Consider the following 24,701-nt stretch of genomic DNA (forward strand, 5'->3'; position numbering starts at 1 on the left):
ACAGCTATGAGCCAAACGTCCGACGTGGCTTCTGCTTGAGTGCAGGAAGCTTCTGCAGCCAATCGGAAGCCACACCTTGGTTTTCAAACGGTTTCGGGAGTTAAACAGACTTCCGGAACGGATTAAGTTCGGGAACCAAGATTCCACTGTATCTGAATGCTGAGTATTAGTACTTCTTATTTACTCTGCTTCTTTTCATATTGGCCCAGAGCAACCTTGAGGGTGCCATTAATGCAGGAGTGGAGATCTCAAGGCTCTCCAGATGTGATTGGACACCAATTCCCATCAACCTCAGCCAGTGTGGCCAGTGGCCAAGAATTATGGTAGCTGTAGTCCAGCAGCAGCTGGAAGGCCACAGGTTTTACATCTCTTACTTTAGTGTGTTAGATGTCCTTACTGCTTGGACTCCAATGAGATCCATTCACAACATCCGCTGCTCAATTTTTGGAACTGCTTTTTAAAATCTAGTTTTAATATTGTCCAACCCTTCAGTTTTAAAACCTCAAATTCTGCCTCCCTCCCTCTCTTTCTTTCTTTCTTTCTTTCTTTCTTAATTTTAAGCTTGGGTTGCTTCCTTCTCCTCCATTAAATGCTGCCCTCAAGAACAGTATGGATACCAAATGAGCTCCGACTCAAATAATTTATTTTGCAGTCTGTTAAACAAGTGCAAGCTTCAGGTTTATTCCCACCCCCACCCCCATTTCAGCAAGGTTTCCTCTCTATTTGAGAAGAAACACTGGAGATGTTGCTGAAGCGGAATATGCATAATGCCAGTGTCTCTTTCGAGACAGATATAGAGACATGGCAAGGTTTATAGTTTCCCCTTAATGTTAATGAGCAAGCATCTTCCTGAGGAAATGGCTCTCTGCAGAAGTGCAGAACACCTCCACTCGAAAGAGCCATTGAAAACTTGCTAATGTCAGATTTATCTGTCACTTAAGCATTTGTATGCTGTTGGAAAGTTGATTTCTGCTGACAAAGGATGCCGGTAAAGGAGGCAGCCAAATCCTAGCTAATGACAGGGCCTTGTCTGCAAGTGTATGTGAGGCAAAGCAGCTTGCCAGAAAAGACCCTAAGTACCCCTTTAAAATATACATTTCATTTTCAATTTATGTGATTTGTTAAGCAAACCATTGTTTATTAATGCAGGCAGCATCCACCTCTCCTCTCATATGCTTGCTTTGATGCTTCAACCATGGCCAGTGGCGTAGCGTGGGTTGTCAGCACCCGGGGCAAGGCAAGTAATTTGCGCCCCCTAACCCGTGGATTTGCGCCCCCTAACCCTAACCCCAGATGTTGCGCCTGGTGCGGCCGGCCCCCCCTGCACCCCCCACGCTACGCCACTGACCATGGCAACCCACAATTTCCTGTTACATCTGAAATAGCAAACTGAGATGGATTAATTTTAGTTTACTAACCATTTTATAGTCCTGGCTTCATAACCTTGTTAGTAAACCAGGATTAACTGAGATCTGGTGGTATTAGGAAACCATGGTTTAACAAACCACTATAGAAACAGTCACTCCACTGTGGGAGGGCAGGAACAAAGAGGGGAGTACCCAGGCACAGTGCTTGTTCTCAGCTTAATAAACCATGGTTTTATTTCGTCGAGATTGTTAATGTCTGAACTAGTCCACTTAAATGAAATGCAAGCAGATTAGAGGATGTGAAAATATTTTGTGGGACAAACCTTTCTAAAGGCCTGCGTGATTGGCTGTAGATAAGTTTGGTTTGGAAACCTATTCCACAATCTTGCAGTTGCTGTATACAGTGGTACCTCAGTTCTCGCACGGAATGCTTTCCGGAAGACCATTCGGCTTTCGAAACGTTTGAAAACCTAGGTGCGACTTCCCATTGGTTGCAAGAGCTTCGTGCACTCAGTGGAAGCTGTGTCACATGTTTGGGTTCCGAAAAACATTGAAAATGGAAGAATTTACAGTCATACCTCAGGTTAAAGTTGCTTCAGGTTGAGCATTTTCAGGTTGCGCTCTGCGGCGACCTAGAAGTAACAGAATGCGTTACTTCCGGGTTTTGCCGCTCACGCATGCACAGACGCTCAAAATGATGTCGCACGCATGTGCAGAAGCGGCAAGTCGCGATCCGCAGACACAGGTTGCATTTGCTTCAGGATGCGAACGGGCCTCCGGAACGGATCCTGTTCTCATCCAGAGGTACCACTGTACTTCTGGGTTTTCGGCATTTGAGAACCGAAACGTACGACAGCGAAGGCATTTGCGAACCGAGGTACCACTGTATACCATATTCTGGCATCCTAGGGATCTAAATTTCTTTAGTTCTTGAGCGTACACAGTGACTTTAAAAACCCCAAAACCTAACGGCGCATGTCCTACGGCAACTAAAATCTAAATTCTGAACGTAACGCACTTAGGACCTCAAAATAAAGCTCCATTCATGGCATGTTGCTGCCTGATAGTGGCTGTGCAATTGTCTTCTCTGGGATCCCCATTTTCTCTCAAGGTGCCCTCCTCTTTATCTAGCAGTAGAATGCTTCTGAAGTTCTTGTAGGCTGGAGAAAACGTTCCTCTCATCCTTAGTAGATAACCATGGAATTCCAAGAGCAGCAGCAAGTTGTGACCTACAAAAATGTGTGTTGAATGCAGTAAGCCGCCCGAGTCCCAAGGATCTAAAGGTGGCTAGTCTTGCTGCTAGTTTTCTTAGGCTACCTGCTGCTCCAAAATCCTTTGTGCACACTCACAAACAGATGGTGGCTGATTTGGCTTCTCTAGCCAGAGTTTAAATTCACCGACAGCAGCATTATGGAGCTGTCAAAAGATCCATCTGCCCCAAGCAGCTGTCCTGGCATTTGCCTGTCTGCCTCCTTGGGAAATTCTGTGCCTCCTTGTTCTCAGGCAGACATATAACTTTGCTGCTACTGCTGTTTTATTGGGACAGGAATGGAAGCAGGACCATCTGCCTGATAGCTTTAATCAGAAAAAGGTTACTTCTCTCCCCCAGCCTCCCCACAAGCCTTTTCTTATCTTTTGAGCTGATAGTTTTCTGGCTGTGTCCAGAGGCAGTTCTGGGCTGTAGATAGCTACTTCGGGTTTCTTGGACACAGGTCATGTGCACTCATTGTGTTTGTGTGCGAGAGAGAGAGAGAGTCAGTGACTCTTGCCTTTGTGTGTGTTCCCAAACCCTCCAATGAGTAAGGCTGAAAGACTTTACTTAATTAATTTTTACTACATTTCTGTTTAACTGCAGATCTATGAGTGCCTTTTTTAAAATCATGACTCTTTCACATACCAGGATTTATTTTGGTCTGTTTAATTGTTCTCTGCATAGGAGAATCTTTATGAAAGCTTGAAGCTATTCAACTAGTTGACAGATGAGCCACCCTGTACTTGTAACCAAAAACTGCTGTTTGGTGTTTTTAAAAAGTAGGTTTAAAAATAAAATACCATTCATTTGTTTCAGTGCATTTATTTTTTATCTGATGCATTTTCAAATTAAAACCACTGAAGAATTACTAGGTGTTTCACAATCAATCATTCTCTTTTCTTAAAAAATAATAATAAAACCACCCAAACAATAAACTATCAATTTTAGATATCCTGTAAGCCTGCCAGCGTGGGTGGAGTATACATATAACAACAACAGCAACAAACATGTCTTTAAGCAAGCAGAATAGCCCACAATCCACAATGCATCCCTATCTGCATTTTTGTAACAAGTTGTACAAAAAAACTTGTAGTTTGTGTCTATTTCTTGATCAAGTAGCTGCTGATTTGCCTTGCATATACATGTTCATTCTGTGACATTAATTCTGCAGCTACCAAGCTTCCAATGCAATGAATAGGCAAGTGTGAATACATGATTACAGTGGTACCTCGGGTTACATATGCTTCAGGTTACAGACTCCACTAACCCAAAAATAGTACCTTGGGTTAAGAACTTTGCTTCAGGATGAGAACAGAAATCGTGCTCCAGCGGTGTAGCAGCAGCAGGAGGCCCCATTATCTAAAGTGGTGCTTCAGGTTAAGAACAGTTTCAGGTTAAGAACGGACCTCCAGAACGAATTAAGTACTTAACCCGAGTTAACCTCACTTTGGTGGCAGAATTATATATTAGAGTCAAGAGGGACAAAGCAACTTTTACCACACATGTGTTTTTATGCTAGTTGGTGTCTGTGTCGGATCTGAATTGCTTTTTATATTGCTGCTTTTAAAAAATTGTTTGATATCTAATGTTTCTCTATATGCAAATGTTTCAACTGTTTTTATATATTGTGTTAATTCTGTTTTGATCGTATTGGAAAGCCCCATGAGAAGCATCTCGTAAATGAAAGTACGCCTGCAACAGTGGGCATCGGAAATTACAACGTATATTCTTTGATAAATTGCAATATTTCAATGGGCTTCTTTTTTAAGATGCCGTTGTGGTATTTTCAAACCTGCATAACAAGCCATTGTGAGCCTCTTGCATTTGCATAGAATTGCAGAGTTGGAAAAGTTCCCGAGAGTCCAACACACTGCAATGCAGGAATCTCAACTAAAACATCCATGGCAGATGGCCATGAAATATCTGCTTTAAAATCTTAAATGAAAGCGTTCACCATCTTCTGAAGGAGTCCATTCCACTGTCAAGCAGCTCTTACCATCAGAAAGTTCTTCCTAATGTTCAGTCAGGATATTATTGTGTTGCATGCTCTCACCTGCACATGGTCACCCATTCTTCTGCTAAAGGTGTAAAGCGCTTGGATGGTCACAGCAAACTTGCCCCCTTCTTTCCAGCTGTAATGGCTGCAGCATAAACCAGCAGACTGAGACTCTTTAATAACAAGGAATATTCTTAGTAGGTATCCTGCGATGGAGCTGTCCATTTGTGGCAGATCAGCAATAAAAGAGTTCAAGTTTCCGTATTCAGCAAACTCCACATTCTGATCAGATATTTCTCAGCATTTCCAGTATCTCATTCTGATAGGGCACCTGCACCCGCAAATTACGATTAGAATTTCAACTCTCAATGATGCATGGTGATTTGGGGGGCCCAGTAGGCCTGGTCAACATTCCCATGTGAACTGCATGTTTCATGGCAGACATACAGGGATTTCTTGCCAGCTGAAAAAGATCCATGGAAGACTAAAAGCTTGAAAACAGCTAGTGTATATATTTTATAATCAGGGCTAAGTATATCAATACAAAGGGATGCGGGTTAAACCACTGTGCTGCTTGGGCTTGCCAATCGAAAGATCAGTGGTTCGAATCCCCATGAAGGGGTGAGCTCCCATTGCACGCAGTGCAAGAAGATAAATAGGTGCCGTTCCGGTGGAAAGGTAAACGGCGTTTCCGTGCACTGCTCTGGTTTTGCCAGAAGCAGCTTAGTCATGCTGGCCACATGACTTGGAAAAACTGTCTGCGGAAGCAGACAAACGCCGGCTCCCTCGGCCTGTAAAACGAGATGAGCTCCACAAACCCAGAGTTGTTTGCAACTGGACTTAATTGTCAGGGGTCCCTTTACTGTGTGTGTGTGTGTGTGTGTGTGTGTGTGTGTGTGTGAGAGAGAGAGAGAGAGAGAGAGAGAGAGAGAGAGAGAGAGAGAGATGAGACAACTGGGATTGAAAAACTATTGACTGTCTCTCTGGCCAGAGGCCCTTGCTATGTCAGCTTCAAGACTGAGGTAATGACTCTGACTTGGCATAATTTGGAGGAAATCTGAGGTGCTTTTGAAGTGCCAGGCATTTATGAGAACAAGTTAATGAGGCTTCAGCTCCTCAAACAGTGATTCACACCTTGGGTAGAGACTCCAGATCACCTCTCCTATATGACCTCCAGCCAAAAGAAACCACACACACAACACCAGAAAAACTTAATTGCATCTCCCATTCTGCCAAATTGGTGGAGTGGCTATCTATTAATATCCTGGCTTTACAGCTACAATCAAAGCGCCCCAGTTTGGCATGCCTGTGTTTGTTTTATTTTATATTTTTTAAATCCTTAAAGGTGATCCACTGGCCAAGTGGTTATACCATTTTAATAGAGTGGATCTGGAATAATGAGAGCCATTATCTTGTTACAGACCATTCTATCCCTAGTACTTAGGATGTCAAACAAACATTTGTATTACCATGCTTTCTGTTGTTATAAGGTAGCTATGGATACTGTCGCACATACCTTCTTTGCTCAGAATTGTGTTGTATCATTGTATTTGTAGTCGTGCCATATCTGTAACAAAACCTATGATGCAGTGCAACTGTGGCCCAAGTGAGTTTCCAAAAAATAAATTTGTTTTATGGTTCTGTTGGTTTTTTTATTGTATCTTTATTTTATTTTCAACTTTTGTAAACTGTCCTAAGGATGATTGTTTGTGGAAGGGCAATATAAAATTCTGACCAATAAATAAATATATTTCGAAAGCTTTAGCAATTTGACATATCGCAATGCAGCATTTGCACTGCTGCAGTGCACACATTTTGAAATGCCCTTGATTCTGTAACAATGTAGTAAGCACCAAACAGTTTCACCATCTTGGTACACATAGTAAGGTTGACCATGTCTTTCAATAGCCTCTCCAGCTGCCTGCCCAGGCCCTTATCTCTTCCCCTGTCATCTCTACTGCTTCACATCTTCCCTTGTTGAACCTCCCCAAACCTCATTGTATTTGTGTTCCACAATCTGTTCATTTTGTAACCTAGTAAGTCGAGAAAGCAGGCAGGGGGAAAAAGATGCTTGTGTGTGGGTGTTTTTGGATTCCCTATTCTTTTCCGTCTCTATTCATGAGGAATCAGGAGGATGTTTCAGAAAACTGGGTCAGGCATAACTCATCCTCTTCAAGCCCTGCTCAGGCCTTGTAGTCAAACCTCGTTGTATGAAAAGTGACAGCAGATATTTGTGAAATTGTTAATGGTGACATTTAAACCAGATTCCTAGCCGTCTAGCTGTTTTTCTTAGTGCTTGACCTGTCAGCTCTTTGTCAGCATTCGATGTGATGTGCCTCGGTATATTAACTTTGTTTGTTATTAGGCGTGAAATATAACATCAGTGTGGGCACTGTTACTCTCTTTGCATGAAATATGGTGGATTCCCTCTGCTGGGTGAAGATCCACTTAATGAGCTTCAAGGCTGTGTTGGCCAATGCTTTGTGAAGCATCAGCCATTGGGATGAAAGCTACGCTGTTCAAATGGGGAAGCCAACTTCTCTTTGGCCTAGTTTGGATTCTGCAGGCAATTTTATCTCTGTGGATGCTTTCAAGGAAAGCTGAAGTGAGATAGCAGCTGTAATGGGTGCCTGGGTCTACTTTGGATTACTCCCTCCACCAGTGGTTTGTGGACGTACCACACTTTTGTCCTTGAGGAAGACTTGGAAGATTCAGAAGCACCCAAAAAGTAAAGTGCTTCTAGGCACACTTTGACCAACCATGCTGAAAAGCCCCAAGTAGAGTGTTGAATTTCTGTTCCATTTAGTTTTATCAGCTGGACTCTTTCTTCTTCTTCTTCTTCTTCTTCTTCTTCTTCTTCTTCTTCTTCTTCTTCTTCTTCTTCTTCTTGTCCAATATGCCTTCTGTTTTAGATAGGAAGTCCCCTTTCTTTTCTACTGCAGGGAGTATCATTTCAACTGTTTACTTGTTTGAAAAGATAGAGAGCTTGTGACTAATGGATTACTGTACAGGAAATCTACTTTCTGTGTGTTTGGGAGGATTCAAGTGGGAGCAAGTTCACAGCAGCACCCTTGTGACACTGATATAGAAATCCCCGTTTCCTCATATCGCTCAATAGCTGCTTTGACTAAACAATTCAGTCCATAACCCAGGTGCCAAAGACTGACGTTCCTGAAACCCTCCTGTGCTCAGCAGGTTTTTATAAGCTGAGGTTTTGATGTATTAACAGAGCAAGTGACTGGAGCCTGCCTGCCTGCCTAGGCGGGCCTGTCTCTTCCAGCCTTCTCTTCAGTCAAGAACTGGAAATTCTGGCTTTCCTGATAGACAACTGTCTGCCAGAAACGTGACCAGGTGAAAGTGTGGAGATCTCAAAATGGCAATAGGCCATGGCTGTCCCTCCAACAGAAAAGTCAAGCAAATCATAGTCTAATTTCTGTGCCAAGGAAAGACTTGTTTTCTACAGTGGTACCTCGGGTTAAGTACTTAATTCGTTCCGGAGGTCCGCTCTTAACCTGAAACTGTTCTTAACCTGAAGCACCACTTTAGCTAATGGGGCCTCCTGCTGCCGCTGCGCCGCCAGAGCACGATTTCTGTTCTCTTCCTGAAGCAAAGTTCTTAACCCGAGGTAATATTTCTGTGTTAGCAGAGTCTGTAACCTGAAGCGTATGTAACCTGAAGCATATGTAACCCAAGGTACTACTGTACTTGAAATTGCAGAAACATACACAATGTTTAAACTATGCATAAAGTTGTTCTATGCAGACACTGCTTAAATGTGGTCAAATCTTTCCTCACAACCATGAAAACTAGATATTTTGAAGGTCTAAGCTGAATGCACTTGCAATATTTTGGGAACATGCTTGGCAGTGATAAAAATTGCCCCCCCTCAAGATTTTTTGACAATAATAATCACCCTATTTGTTTTCATTGCTCTCTGTTACCTTCAATGGGCTTAAATTACCTTCAGTACTATAGTCAGCCAAATCTGCCTATATTCTGTTATATCATTCCATTTGCAAGGTGATCCCTGATTGTATTGGGTTTCCCATGTGACAGTTTAGGAGAAAGAAGCAAACAGCAACTTGAAAGGGGGGAGGCAACAAAATAGTGGCAGAGAGAAAGAATGAAACAAAACAAGACTGAAAAGTTCTTAAAATAAATATTTCTATACTCCTCCCACCAAACTCGATTTTTGGCCCCAAAAGTCCAAACCAAATAATATCTGATGCAGCCGTAGCCTTAATAATAGTGTCCATATCACTTTTAAATTAACAGAGCTTAACAACTGGGATGGTGCTTTCAGGTTTTTCTCAGTGGTTGGCCAATGATGAAATTATGAAATTGATGAGAGACTGATACACCCGGTCCTTAGTTCTGAAAGATCTATTATTATAGCCTTGTAGAGAAGCTCAGGCTTTGTGTATCTTGAACCACCTGCATTTGTTCCTAATTTGTTCCTGTGTTGACTTTGCTGCTCTTTGTGAGTCTTTCAATCCTGGCATTTTAAGCAAGAGTCATGGCCCTTGTTTTTACCAGCAACTTCATTCCAGGTTCTGTCTGTCTGGGGGAATGCCATAAAAAGGCCAAGATTATATCAACTGATACAAAAAGTACAACCCATGATCATTATGCTGCAAGAGACATAAAGCAAAATGTACAGGTGGATTTCTTAACTGTGCGAAATGAGCACTTAAATATATTACACCTGGATTTATTTTTTATTTTTTATTTTTTTAAGAAATGATTTGGGGTTTGCAGGGCTGAGGAAACCTCTCCTTGAGACCTTGGGGAGTCACTGCCACTTGGAGTAAGACGTTGTTTGGCCGTGAGAAGCAGTGATCTGACTCAGTATAGGGCAACATGTGCCAGTTGGGAATGCAATTTGAAAGCCGACAGGTGAGTTTGTCAACTGAGAAGCCCTAGAAAGCTGAGCAGCCCAAGCTATGCCTCATGCTGCTTTGGCATTGCACTCTGCTGATTCACAGGAGGTGGAGGCAGCACTGCGGACTGACTTCCCTGTCTTGCAGACCTCTTTGTACTGTGAGAACCAGATTGGGCGGTGGCACAACCAGGTTAATGGCACAAGCCCTGTGGGAACTGATGTCTGTTTAGAGCTTGATGATTTTCACTATATAGGCACTGTTGTTGGTGCAACATCGGGACTTCAAAGCTGGAAATGCTAGGAATGCTGCCAAAGGACGCAGTCAGCAGACGCACACATTAGGACATAGGGATTGAGAAGGCATCCCTATATATGGGAGAGAGCTGAACATTTGCCAGTGAGCTGCCCTTGACTTTATCTCATTCCTTACACACTCTTCCAAAGATTTCACAACTCAGGATTCCAAAGAACTGAAGGATCCCACAGAATTGTTGCAGCTCTATGGCATGGGTATCACCTGGGGGCTCTGCCGGAGCCGAGAAACAACTTGTCCCCGTATACACAATTGCTTGCCACTGGAATGGGCATTCAGGGGGGTAGAGAGATTCCCTATGCCAGTAGGCCAGGCTGTGGTGTGGTGTCTTCTGCATCAATGGAGGATGCCGCACGTAACAACTGAGCCCAGAGTAATGCCTGGAAATCTTTATCAGCGCTGTGTGTCTGTATCCTCTCAATTTTTTATTTGTGCAGTGTCCACAAAATCTCAGGTGCCATTATTGATAAGGATTACTAAACTTCTGTCATGTACACAAAGCCATTTCCGCATTCTGTAGTACCCCTGTTTTATCATCTTAATCCGGCAAGCGCATGTTTCAGAGCTTAGGTATCACATCAAGGCATCACGGACTTGCCTACGTACTGCAGTAGTGCTGTCTCAGTACTGTGGACTAGATTCGGGGTAGACCAGTGGAGTAGTCCTATCTGCTCAGCAAAAGATGGGAACGGGAGCCTTGTGTTGTGAGAGACACCAGTGAACTCTGTACCCTGACTAGGGTACTGGGGACAGTGCTTTCCATTTGCATGTCCCATGGCTGTGACTTGGGCTAGAGTCATGAAAACAGGAACTCGCTGACAGATAGCCTGGACACTGCTGCTTTCCCATAACAGCAACAAGGGAAGCATGGTTTTAAGCCTTTAGTTGGATACAGTTTGAGAATGACAGAGATAAAAGTGGCCCTTGCTTCTTTGGCCTGAGCCTACTGTTCCACGGCCAAAGGGTGCCAGCGTTACCATGGGGAACCTGGCATTCTGTGATGGGGACAGCCAGCCTGCAGCGCATAAGCCAAATGTAGTCCCTGAAGTAATTTGTGACCTGCCTAAGATTCTATTCATGTCATGGGGGTTGGGGGTTTGCTGTGGGTTAAACCACAGAGCCTAGGACTTGCCGATCAGAAGGTCGGCAGTTCGAATCCCTGCAATGGGGTGAGCTCCCGTTGCTCGGTCCCTGCTCCTGCCAACCTAGCAATTCGAAAGCACGCCAAAATGCAAGTAGATAAATAGGTACCACTCCGGCGGGAAGGTAAACGGCATTTCCATGCGCTGCTCTGGTTCGCCAGAAGCGGCTTAGTCATGCTGGACACATGACCTGGAAGCTGTATGCCGGCTCCCTCAGCCAATAAAGCGAGATGAGCACCACAACCCCAGAGTCGGTCACGACTGGACCTAATGGTCAGGGGTCCCTTTACCTTAAAGGAGGGGGGTGCTATTTTCAAAGGAGATAATTCACAGTCTAATGCTACATATATGCTTTGCATTTTATATGCCATGCCACCCACTGAAAGGATGGGTGGGGTCAAATCATTACCAAAACACGCCTGCAACTCAGGAACCACTTTCTGCTGCATTAGATAACATTCCCAGAATCCTCAACTTTGCCTGTAAAGGAAGACTGAAAAAATTGTGTGTCCTTCATTTAAAAACCAAAACTTTTGATGTGACTTTTTCAGACGAAAACCTGCATAGCTGCTATCGAGGCTTTGATGCACTTATTTCCAGGAACCAGAAGCTTATGCGTCGTTATTTATTCTTTGCTACTTTGACTTCCTGCGAGCTGCAGTTTAAATTGATGCTTGCAGTTTAATGTATTTATTGTAGGTGATTAATCATGGCAAGCAATTACTATATTTTTTGCTCTATAAGACTCACTTTTTCCCTCCTAAAAAGTAAGGGGAAATGTGTGTGTGCATCTTATGGAGCGAATGCAGGCTGCGCAGCTATCCCAGAAGCCAGAACAGCAAGAGGGATTGCTGCTTTCACTGCGCAGCGATCCCTCTTCTGTTCTGGCTTCTGAGATTCAGAATATTTTTTTTCTTGTTTTCCTCCTCCAAAAACTAGGTGCGTCTTATGGTCTGGTGTGTCTTATAGAGCGAAAAAAATACGGTATATTTGTAATTAGTTAGAAGTTTTTCTTTATCCCCTTGATTTCTATAAGAAAATGTGAGTGGGTTCAAATAGAGAGAGAGTCAGAGAGAGAGAGGAAGGGAGGAGTTTTGAACTCTAAAAGGTTGAGCAATGAAAACTGCTGAATAGCTGCTGCTGAATCTCCTTCCTTGGAACTTTTCAAAGGCAGGTTCAGCAGGGACATGCATAAATGTTTATATATTTGCCATGTTTTCACTCATAAGAGAGAGTTGCCAAATGGCCTGTGTGATTTGAACCTGGCCAAGATACACTGAGTGCATTCATATTAAAGGGAAGAGCACAGCTTTGCTTTTCATATGAAAGGTCCCACGTTCCGTTCCAGGCATTTCCAGGTAGGGGATGGTAAAGGCTTCTAACCCTGACAGGCATGTGTGAATCAAGGGGTGGGGAGCCCATATTGCTCCAGGTATAATTGAACTCCAACACTCATAATTCCTGATGGTTCAGTATGCTTGCTGGGGCTGACAGCAGTTGGGAGTCCCACATTATCTGGAGGTGTTCTGCACCCCTAGTGTACGCAAAACTGAGCTGGTTTGTCTGGTTCAGCATAAAGCATCGTTGCTCTAGTCCCTTCTCTTGTTTTTTGCACGGGGCTAATCATTGCTGAGGGATGCAGGTGGTGCTGTGGGTTAAATCACAGAGCCTAGGACTTGCCGATCAGAAGGTTGGCGGTTCGAATCCCCATGACGGGGTGAGCTCCCGTTGCTCGGTCCCTGCTCCTGCCAACCTAGCAGTTCGAAAGCACGTCAAAGTGCAAGTAGATTAATAGGCACCGCTCCAGCGGGAAAGTAAATGGCATTTCCGTGCGCTGCTCTAATTCACCAGAAGCGGCTTACTCATGCTGGCCACATGACCCGGAAGCTGTACGCTGGCTCCCTCGGCCAATAAAGCGAGATGAGCGCCGCAACCCCAGAGTCGGTCACGACTGGACCTAATGGTCAGGGGTCCCTTTACCTTTACCTTTAATCATTGCTGACACTTTAATACACACAAAGGTAAAGGTAAAGGTAAAGGTACCCCTGCCCGTACGGGCCAGTCTTGACAGACTCTGGGGTTGTGCGCCCATCTCACTCAAGAGGCCAGGGGCCAGCGCTGTCCGGAGACACTTCCGGGTCACGTGGCCAGCGTGACATCGCTGCTCTGGCGAGCCAGAGCCGCACACGGAAACGCCGTTTACCTTCCCGCTGGTAAGCGGTCCCTATTTATCTACTTGCACCCGGAGGTGCTTTCGAACTGCTAGGTTGGCAGGCGCTGGGACCGAGCAGCGGGAGCGCACCCCGCCGCAGGGATTCGAACCGCCGACCTTTCGATCGGCAAGTCCTAGGCGCTGAGGCTTTAACCCACACTGCTCTATCTTCTCTGCCGGCAGAGCTGCTTGCAGAGCTCATTCTTCCTCATTCCCCCAGCTTTTCATCCAGATTTCACTGGCTACTTGGAGGCTATCCCAAGATCAGCAACGACACAATGTGCAAAGACTCATATCCATGAATTAGCATCATGGTCCTATGTATGCTCAAGTATTGTCGGTGAGGAGAGTACTGATTTTAGAGTACTGCATTAAAGCAGCAGTCCGTGCCCTCTCAAAACCCCTCCCCTTGCACACCTAAATAAAAAGCTCCAGTTGCAATTGCAAGGTGGGCTTTGGCTGAAACAACTCGTTTTGAAATCTTGGGATGAGACGTGACTTTTGACTTCTTTGTTTTCAGCTGTCTGACCCAGTTTTATGTTATGGCCCTGGGAGAACTCCTCCGGGCTGCCTTCTCATCATGCAGTGACTTCGTGCTGGAGCGGCTAATTGTTGTGTAGGATTCCCAAGCTTTAGCCATAAGACTTACTGCTTAGTTGCATACGCTGCATGATTAACATAGTGTGGGGAAGTGAATAGCTCCTGCCCCCGCCCCAGACCATAATGCAGATTGGGCAGGGATGGAACATGCTATGTAGCACCTGAAAGGGATAAGTTTTGATGCAACTGCATTGTGATCTAATGCTAAACTGTGAAGAACCACCAAAATGCGGTTTGCACTTCCGCTGCACGGTGGCAACTCACTTTAAACATTATTACTTTCTTTTATTTTTATAAACTTATTTAATTTTCAGATTTTGAAATTTACAAACAATTGTTAAACAACCAAACCCTAAAGAGAATTCCATAAATTCTCTGGGACTTCCCTCCTCCCCTTTGTGGGTCCTTATGTTAACTTTTTTCCTTTTGCATCTGTTCCATTAATCCAATTCTATTAAATCTCCATTTACAACCATAGCCCAATGTTCAGTTACGAGTATCATTCCAATCCTACTAATAGTTTTAATTGTTTACAGTGATTTTTAAGATAAGTTATTTATTTTTCCCATTCCTTATTAAAAAATATTGGCCTTCTTGATTGCTAATTCCTCTGGTCATTTTTGCCATTTCAGCATAGTCCATCAGTTTAATCCGCCATTCTTCCCTGGTAGGGACTATGTCTTCTTTCCATCTTTGGGCTAGTAACATCCGGGCAGCATTGGTCACATACATAAATAGTCTCTTCTGGTCCCTTGGTATTTTGGCACCTAGAATTCCTAGAAGAAAAGTTTTGGGTTTTTTAGAGAAGGTTTTTTTATTTTTATTTTATTTCTTGCAATATTACATTCAGAAAGATAACATCTTTTAGCATTTTTTACTTTACATTCTGTAAATATATATCCATATGTCACTATACCTTTTCTCCTTTCCTGTGACTTCCCTCCACCCGTGCTTGACATCATTTAGTTATTTTATATCCTTTAATATTATGTTAAAACAAAGTACTTTACATAATAAACCGTAGTATCTTTTCCGTCTTTTAACCTGACTTTACGAACTTCAGTCTAAGCATATCAATAAATTTCTTTTGGAACATTACTTTGCCATATGTTCTTCTACACCTTCCCATTCTTTCCTTAGTTTTTGATTAGGTTGTAATTTAATTGCTGCTGTCATTTTAGCCAGTTCGATAAATTCACAGAAGGTTATTTTAAACATTTTTTTCAGTTCATTTTATATCATCTCCCAGAATTCTTTTACAGCTTTACAAGTCCACCACATGTGATAAAAGGTGCCTTCTTTTTCCTTACATTTCCAGCATGGATTTAACATTGTTTTATACATTTTAGCTAATTTGCTAGGGGTTAAATACCAGCGATACATCATTTTCATATAATAACCTCTCCCATGCTGCAAGTTGTATATTAGGTCCAAAGTCTCTCGTCCAGTATATCATAACTGATTTAACCTGTTCGTCTTTTGTAACAGCTCATTTTCAAATTTAGAGATTTCGTCAGAGAAGCCTTTTTGTCCATCTTGAATACATCTTTAAGCTGATGGTATTGTAACCAATCAGTTAATAGTCCTCTTATATCTCACTTTAAAGATTTGAACATGTTGCTAAGGAAGCATTATTACTATCAACCTGCCCTTGTTAACCACAGAGCTTATTGTCCTCTATCTCAGACTGCATCTTTAGCCTTCTGGCTCCTTTGGGTCCACAGCTCATCTATCTCTTTTCAAACTCAAATTCCCAAAATGAAAGCAATTCTGAGAATTAAGAGAGAGACTGTGTTGCTGCCACACCATGGGCCTTTTCAGATGTAATACCAAATTATGACTTAGAGCTTCGGCCTCACATTCTGCCTGCTTTTCTCTCTTCCTATGGCAGTGCTACAAGGACGAGATCAGAATTTTCCTCATTATGGCTAAACATTTGGAGGGCGGAACTGTAGTTAATTTAAACAAGCCAGGACTAAACTGTGTTTTAGAATCTGGTTTGTTATGTGTCTTCCTTAGGTCCTCCAACACAATGTGCAAGGCTGAATCCTTGCACTGTCTCAGCCATTGATGCGAGACTGGAATGGGGAGACACACAGCATCGTGGGCATGTTCAGTTAACTCAACGAGTTAGCAGAAGCCAGCGCTAAGGTTCCCAATAAATAGCGCAACAGAGGTTCCTTTCCTCCAGAGGGTCAGGAGAACCCTCAGACAGCAAGCAGGGGGACAAGAGGGGGATATTGTTTTGTCAACACAAGCATTTCTGCTTACTGATGGAGCTACCTTCTTAACACCATGCTGAATACAGTCTGGTGACTCCACGTTGTATCGTAGTACACATTCTGCGGAAGGGAGAGTAAAGAGACTTGGAGCAGCAACAACTCTGTCTCTCTTACTAAAGTCTAGTTCTGCCTGTCCCTCTGTTTCTTCTCTGTTCACAGCAATATTCCACTTCCTTAGTGCTGTCCAACTGTCAGGTCTCTGTGGCTGATATTTTCCCAGCAGTGGTTACAATAATTGAGGTTTCTGTGACGCTGCGGCAACTCAACCGTTGCCTCGCCATAAATGTTGCTGGCTAGAAATGACCATTGTAGGGCCTGCAGTTAGTGAAATACTTCACAGTTGTTTCTCCCATCCATAGATGTGAGCCCCGTCTTTGAACCGAGACTCAGGAGGCTGGGATAGCTCAGTCAGTAGAGCATGAGATTCTTAATATCAGGATCGTGGGTCTGAGTCTCACACTGGGCAAAAGATTCCTGCATTGCAGGGAATTGAACTAGATGACCCTCAGGGTCCCTTCCAGCCCTACGGCTCTGTGATTCTATCCCAGCCTTTCGTTTCCTCCATTGCGTTAATGTTGGGTGATGGCTGTCTTGTAGAGGTTATTGGACCAAACCTAGAATTTGTTACGCTCCTGCTAGAATTATCAGTCAGTCTTGGACCACACTTTTTATTCTATAAGTTTTGGCTGTGGGGGAACAAACAACAGAAGGAAATACATGGCAGAGGGTAGACATCTCAAGTGATATAAACCCACAGGTATTCCTCTGCCGCTTCGTCCCCTGGCAAGTTTGATGTTTAGCTCCTCTCAGCAAAATTGCAAATGTTTCAGTGAGACCTTCTTCCTTTGCAGAGTACATACTGTATTTTTTGCTCTATAAGACACACTTTTCCCCTCCTAAAAAATAAGGGGAAATGTGTGTGCGTCTTATGGAGTGAATGCAGGCGGGAGGCTCTGCTCAGTGCTCCCTTTAAAGAGCCATGTGGAGCGTGTGTGCGGCTCTTGGGGGCTTTTCCCTGAGGAGGGAGAAGGGCTGGGGAAAAGCCCCCAAGAGCCGCACACACGCTCCACACGCTCTTTAAAGGGAGCGTGGCTCTTGGGGGAGCCTTAGCCATGCGCAGCCTCTCCCGGGCAGGGGATGAAGGCTCCCCTTGCCCGGGAGAGGCTGTGCGATGCTATCCCATAAGCCAGGACAGCAAGCGGCATCGCTGCTCAGCGATCCCGCTTGCTGTCCTGGCTTCTGGGATTCAGAATCCCCCCCCCCCATTTTCCTCTTCCAAAAACTAGGTGTGTCTTATGGTCTAGCGAAAATACGGTATTTTAAGCTTGCTCTCCCCCTCCATCCGATGCCATGATGGCTGGCTTGAGCAGTAGAGCATTGAAATGTCTACCTGAAGTTGCGGGGTTAATGGATCAGTGGTTGCTAGGCAGCTGCTGAGTGCTCCCTCCCTCCGTCCCTCCCCACAGGTCTGATCTAGAGGTCTGAGGGATCCTTTTAAGCATGTGCCTTGGCTCCATGGAAGGAGCTGCTGACGGTCCTTTAAACAGCACAACCGCGCAAGGACAGGGGCTGACCATGTGAGACTTCCCCACAGATTTGGCGTACCTGCTAGTCAGGGCTTGTACTAGATGCCCTTGCTGTGTGCTGAATCACCCTAGCGGCACGATTCAGAGAAAAAGCATCTTCTGTGTGTTTAGGCTTCCTAACAAGGAGCTGAATATGCAGCTAGGTCTGCAGTCCTAGCACTTGTTTCCCAAATCTAGGTTGTTGCTTCTGGTGTTCTGCATGCTCTTTCTCTCTCTCCTCCCCACCCCCCTTTTGTAATATCCCAGAGCATAGAAATGTATTTCTGTTGGTGAAAGGAAACCAAGTGGCACTGCCTAACATTCCTTTAAACATGAACCTTCTTAACTGGGCCACAAAGTGGGGAAAGGAGCTTTGCATTCTGAGACACAAACCTGAATGCCTGAGAGGAGGAGGAAGGGGTTCTGTACTGAGAAAGCAGAGGCAGCAGTCTGGGAAGAGACTCAGGCAACTAACTGCCAGGGACACCAGCAGAACCTTTAAACACAACCAGTTTATCATGCAGGATCAGTCGGCTGCCTTCAAACACAGCCCTCACGTGTTAATTAAATGCTCACATGTCCACTATAGCTGGGGGTTTTTTTAAGCATACACATGCACCAAAGACACTTTGGTATGAAGTACAGAATGTAGAACGAGGGCAACAGAGGAGCCAAACGCTGACCTAGATATTTGTTGTTGCTGTTTACTTGGCAAAGGCAGAAATGCAGAGCAAATATTGAAGTCGGCCTGGCAATAATGATCCTCCTGTTCTTTTGGAGGCTTTCCTTTCTGTGCCAGCTTTTAGGTAAGGGGAGGCAATTTCCCCAAACAATCTTCTTATACCTTGTTCCACTGAAAAGGTTATGGGGAAGCCCGTACACTCACTTAGCTTGATACCTTCTTGTTGAGAGCCAATGGGCTCAGTGGCATAGCCAGTCTTTACGTGCAGGGGAATTAACTAACTCACCAAGGGGTTTGAGACCCATCAGCCGCCCTCGTCTGTTTCAGCCAGCCAGTTGAAGCCATTCCTGGGGGTGTGGCTGCTGTCACAGGCTGACAGATTCTAGGAGCCACAGGTGAGAGCTGAGTGCAGGGCGGGAACCAAAGGTGGACAAACTACTTGGGGAAGAGCATGACATGCCCCCCCACTAGAGATTCTTCCCTTCCCCTAACCCCCCATACACCAGGGGTCTGCAACCTTTAAGACAAAAAGAGCCACTTGGACCCGTTTCTGAAGAAAAAAAAACTGGGAGCCGCAAAACTCATCATTATAAAAATAACTTTTTTGTCACTTTTTTATTATTTCTTTGTTTGACCCCTCAGAATTACTCCTCCTCATAGAAATAAACATGAAATTAACAAGTTACCTTTTGTGTGTGTGTGTGTTCTTCACTCCCCTTCAAAACAGTGACCAGCGTACATGCCCCCTTTCAATGCAGTGACCAGCGTACATGCCCCTTACAATGTAGCGGGCGGGCGGGAAGGTGACGTCGGGACGGTGCGTGACTAACGCACGCACCGCCCCCATGCGACGTCACAGCCAGTACAGCGCCCACCACAGTGGGGAGTGTCGGGGCGCACAATGCGCCTCCTCCCCTTGCTAGTATCCGCCCCAGAGCCGCGGCAAAGGTGTAAAAGAGCCACGTGCGGCTCCAGAGCCGCGGGTTGCAGACCCCTGCCATACACCCTGAGAGAGTAGTCATGCTATAATGAATACTGAAAATCATTTTGTTTCCTGGTAAATGGCAGATGACAAATGATTTTGTTTTTCTTAATGGTTATTTTAATTTATGAATCATAACACTTGCCTAGGATGCTGTATCACTGACATAGCCTGAGCTCTGCACAAACTCTGAAGGAAGTCCCATAGGAAGCAAAAAATGTTTGCAGTACATTTGTTTGAGGATTAAGATGCTGGTTTGCTTCTCCAGGACTCGTTGCCTTCCTTTTCTCTAATGTTCTTATGCCTGTCTAATGACCACTTAATTAGTCCTGATCTTGTATCCTGTTGATTCCTTCTGTATATTGGAATGATGTGTTATTGCTGAGACACTCTCTGTCTTTTATGGAAGATAAAAATAAAGATTAATTTAAAAAAAATTCAAAGATACCACTCTATTAGGGGGACTATGTGATTACAATGAGTGGGAAGTAGCTAGCTTGGCATGTGTTTGAGTTGCACCTTCTTCTGCTGTGAAATAGGATGGGGCTAAATTACCCAATGTCATCATCATTCTCTTTCCCCATGACTCTCACTTCCACTCCTTCCCACTCTCTCTTGCGCTACTAGAAAGCTTTTGAGTCTGATCCTCCCTGAATGTTGCCAGGCTGGTTTATGAAAAGTTGCCTACAGACCGACAGGAACCCCAAATCCTGACCTCGATATAGCTAGGCTCCCTTGTCCATTTGGTGCAGGGATAGGCAACCTAAGACCCATGGGCCACAATCGGCCCATGTGGGTCATTTAACCGGCCCACGAGCCAGCCCCGAACCGAGTCGCCCACTTGGCAAATCCCCACGCACGGTGCTAAACCAGCACAGCATGGCATGGGGACTCGCTTCCGTGGCGCCAGAAATCACGTCTGTGCAGATGCAGATGCTGAAAATCGCATCTGAGCAGACTCAGACACTGGAAAATGAGTCTGCACAGACGCCAAAAATCGCATGTGTGCAGTCCGGCCCACGGAGAGATCTCCACTGGAGTTAACCGGCCCAGGCAAGGTAAACTTTGCTGACCCCTGGTTTAGAGCTAAGGCAAGTTCTGTTGGTTATGTAAGTTGCAGTAGAAAGTGATATCCAAGGAATAGAACTAATTGCAGGAGGTTGGGCTTGGTCAGGATGATGATGATGATGATGATGATGGAAGTTATTGTTCATTGAACGTTAGCATCCATCTGTCTCAAGAGACAATGGAGTGCGCCTCCGGGGGCAGTGGTGTAGCGTGGGTTGTCAGCACCCGGGGCAAGGCAAGTAATTTGCGCCCCCTAACCCGTGGATTTTAGCACTGATTTTAGCACTGCAAGTGCGAGCGCCCACCCCCAGATGTTGCGCCCGGTGCGGCCGGCCCTCCCTGCACCCCCCACGCTACGCCACTGCCCGGGGGTGAAGTCAAACCACTGCATTAGTAGCACCAAAGTTACCTCCCCAGAGCGCAAACCTGGGCAATGAGCGTATGGAGGTCCAGGACTGCCTAGACAACAAGACCCTTCTTTCAGCCTTGCGGATGTGGTCCAAAGGAAAGCAGAGCAGTACGTTTAGCACCAGCTTGGCTGCAGGAGTTGCTGATGGTGTCCAAGGCACCACTCAACTGTCTTAGGGACTCCACTCCAGATTTGTGTAGGGATTTTACTCCTTAGCCTTTTCTTCTCCTGAAGATATCCCACAAGGCAACAGAGGTTTAGGACAAGAGTCTTCCTTGTCCTAGTTGCGCTTCCCAAGTTGACAAGCCCCATCCGTCCTTCGGGTCCCTACAGCATGGGCAGAAGCTGCCTTCTTGACCATTGGACCCACTATTGGTCTTGTCCACTCAGTCCACCAGAGCCTGTTTTCACATGGAGGAGAAGTCCCTAACTCAACAGAGGGTTTGAGACCCATTGGCTACCCTCACCTGGTTTAGCCAGCCAGTCGAAGCTGTACCTTGGGTGTAGCCAGTCGGTTGAGACCAACCAATTAGTTGAAGCCTTTGGAATTGAACACTAGTCATGCGAGGCACTGCTGACAGAGGGCCTTCTTGGTAGTGGCGCCCTCCCTGTGGAACACCCTCCCACCAGATGTCAAAGAGAACAACAACTACCAGACTCTTAGAAGACATCTGAAGGCAGCCCTGTTTATGGAAGCTTTTAATGTTTGATGTATTACAGTATTTTAATATTTTGTTGGAAGCTGCCCAGAGTGGTTGGGGTAGCCCGGCCACATGGGCGGGGTATTAATAATAATAATAATTATAATTATTATTATTATTATTATTATTATTATTATTATTATTATATTTATTTATTTATTTATTTCTCTCTCTCTCTACCATATCTTGTGCTTCTCTCTGTATACCTCACGAGGGCTAGAACTTTGCTTTCTGTTTAAATAAGCTTCTCGTCCCATGAGTCACGAGTAACTTCAGTTGAGACAACCAAAGATCATCCCAAACTGCAGACATATCTCAGGGCACCACTGTCTCATTGCCTACTGCTTCATGTTCATTTGATGCTGATCTTGCCAGTACAGTTTGGCATAACCTTGATTCGGGATGTGATAGCATAGCAGTGAACAAAACTTCCAGGCTGTCAGCTTTGGTTTGGAGTCATCGGATAAATTCTGTGTGGCAGATGGAAATTAGGTTCATGTGTGTGCGTGCGCGCCTAAAAAATCCTGCAAAATGCTAATCAGGTAGGTGTCCTTTGAGAGTCTACGTGTCAGAATATCAGGCTCTCATCAAGTACAGCCAATAACACCACCCTCATTTAATTAGTCTGCTAGCAGCACTGTTATCTGGAGGGAAAGAATTCATGTGGAAAAATGATGGGAGAAGATACAGACTTTAAGGGCTCACACTTTTTTTAAAGCAGTTGTAAAAATGTGTTCAATCTTCTGAAACAAGCATAGGAGCAAACAGCAAAATATACCCTTTGCTGCTGGCTAAAGGTGAAGCTTTCATGAGGTGTTTACCTCATAAGTACCAATAGAAAAGGCTACCATTCTAGAGAGAGGTGGAAAGGACCTTAATGGTCCTTTAGTCTAATCTGTACATGTGTTTGTTTTTTATATTTCCATTTAAAACTTCTTTATACAGTCCAGTTTAAACTGACTTATTTGGGTTGTCCGTGAGGTGGTTGTGGACACATACCTGTTTCTTCTTGAACTTGGCCTCAATGTGTATCAATATGCAATTTCAAAAGATTTATTTATTTGCGGGGGGAGAGAGAGAGAGAGAGAGAGAGAGAGAGAGAGAGAGAAAGGATGCTAATTTTTCTCTTAGACTTTGGCCCTGTAAGTTTTCATTTTAGATTTGTGACATTGCAGTTCAGCAAACCTGCTGTATATAAGAAAATTCAGAGCACTCGAAGTACATTAAACAAATCCTTCAAGAGGAACTCTTAGTATTTTTAAGGGCATCATTAAAACTAGAGGGCAAAGACATTTAGAAAAATATTTGCTGTGCTGCCAATATTTGCAGAATCCATCTAGGAAAGGGCCAGAGGGAATGCAGAATCAGCTAGAAAAATACTGACAATAAACAGATAGTATTAATTTAGTGAGGGGAAAGCCCAAATGGGTGCTTCTTTGGCAAGCCAACCCCTGTGATGGTGCAGGATGCTACTACTCTTTGCAGGTGGGGGTAGGGGAGGATGTTTTCAGCTTGACGGTAATTACAGATCCAGTGCAGAAGGAAGATCTCTAAGCAAGAGCCCAGGTTTCCATGGCAACAACATCAGCAGCTGAATGACTTTCTGTCACACCAAGTTGGTGATTTCATGAGTTCATTACTGAATTCCAGAGGAAAACATGAAAGTCTATGTGAACCATTGCTGCTTCAGCCCCAGAGACACTGCAGTGTGTGTGTGTGTGTGTGTGTGTGTGTGTGCGCGCGCACACACAGAGGAATTGCATATGAATCACATTATGTCTGAAAGAAGGATTATGGTGGAAGCAGAAGGATGGGCCAGCCATCTCCCTAGTCCTTCCTGCTTGGAATGTTAATACTATAAATGCGCTCTAGCTTATTCGATGAAATAAGCTGAAAGGAAGGCAAGTTTCTCCAACCAATATGGGGTCTTGCTTCTGTTTTGGGTACCCAATTTTGAAATTGAATTTTCCAGTGCTCAACAAGGGAAAGGAGAAACCCCTTGTTTTGTGCAGCTGCATTGAGTCATAATGTGTGGTGATGGGCCTCTTCAGGTTAAAAAAAGAAAGAAAAGAGGAAATAATACCAATGAAGGTTGAAGCTACTCCCCCTCCCATGACACATCGGGGATATTTGCGGCAAGGCCCAGCACTGAGTGTCAGTACCAAAAAATATACGTGGGAAGGCCTTGCTACAATAGTAATAATGGGTGGTTTTCCTCACAAAATCTCCCCTCTTTGTCAGACCAGTCCTATTCATAGATGACTCTCAATGATGAATCCATTAACCATTCTAGGCAAGTTGAGACATGTAGGCAGCCCATGAGTGAGAAGGGAGTGCCTCTTTTTTCTTTTGTTACTTTACTGGTTTATGATTACCATTGTTGTAAGGGGGGGGGGAACTGCTCCTTTTCCTATATGGGGTATCCAAGAGCCTGTATAGATTCCTTAAGTTGGTCCCCTATCAGAAGGAGAAAATAACAGAGGCCAACCAGAGAATACATTGGTACCTCGGGTTAAGTACTTAATTTGTTCCAGAGGTCCGTTCTTAACCTGAAACTGTTCTTAACCTGAAGCACCACTTTAGCTAATGGGGTCTCCTGCTGCTGCCGCGCCGCCAGAGCACAATTTCTGTTCTCATCCTGAAACAAAGTTCTTAATCCGAGGTACTATTTCTAGGTTAGCGGAGTCTGTAACCTGAAGTGTATGTAACCCAAGGTACCACTGTATTGAGAAGCAAAGCAGCTAGCAAGCCTGATCTTTATTAAATTGTTGCAACAGGGCCCCCCACTCCCCCCACATAGGGAGGGAGAAGAGGAACCCAGAATAATTGTGTGCAAGGCCTTATATACTTTTGAAATTGCCTACCCTGTAGCTCAAGACCATCCCCCAAAACATCATACATACATCACAGAAGGAGGCAGTCCCCAGCAGAAATACATGGTGGGAGGGTCTACCATGAAATCCTGTCTGCCAGGAAACTTGACAATGGTCACTGATTGCTCTACCTGGGCAGCCTGGCCATTCTTTTGTGATGGCAAATGCTTTAATTCCTGAATCCAGATCACAGGCTCACCCTATTCATATGCCCCTAAGGCAGGTAAGCAAAAGACAATGGAGAGGCATTCCCATTTCCTTCCTCCTTGTAGAGAAATATTTGAGGTCAATTTGGGAGAGTCAAAATGGTTTCAGGATTGGACGAGATGGTTGGATAGTGTTCTCGAAGCTACCAGCATGAGTTTGACCAAACTG

General features: G+C 44.5%; 1 protein-coding gene across 2 annotated transcripts in view; it reads left to right on the plus strand.

The window, feature by feature from the left end:
• MYO1D (myosin ID) overlaps positions 1 to 24,701 on the plus strand; it is a 172,543-nt gene that overhangs the window by 118,557 nt on the left and 29,285 nt on the right. The window contains exon 23 of one of the 2 annotated variants that reach the window (XR_014557432.1): positions 5,294 to 5,481. The exons of the other annotated variant lie outside the window; for it this stretch is intronic. The gene's annotated coding sequence lies outside the window, so the exon portion shown is untranslated. Of the gene's footprint in view, positions 1 to 5,293; positions 5,482 to 24,701 lie in introns of those variants that run through there. 2 annotated transcript variants of the gene reach the window in all.

The sequence above is a fragment of the Podarcis gaigeae genome (genome assembly GCF_964106915.1).
Source record: "Podarcis gaigeae genome assembly, chromosome: 13".
Taxonomy (NCBI): domain Eukaryota; kingdom Metazoa; phylum Chordata; class Lepidosauria; order Squamata; family Lacertidae; genus Podarcis; species Podarcis gaigeae.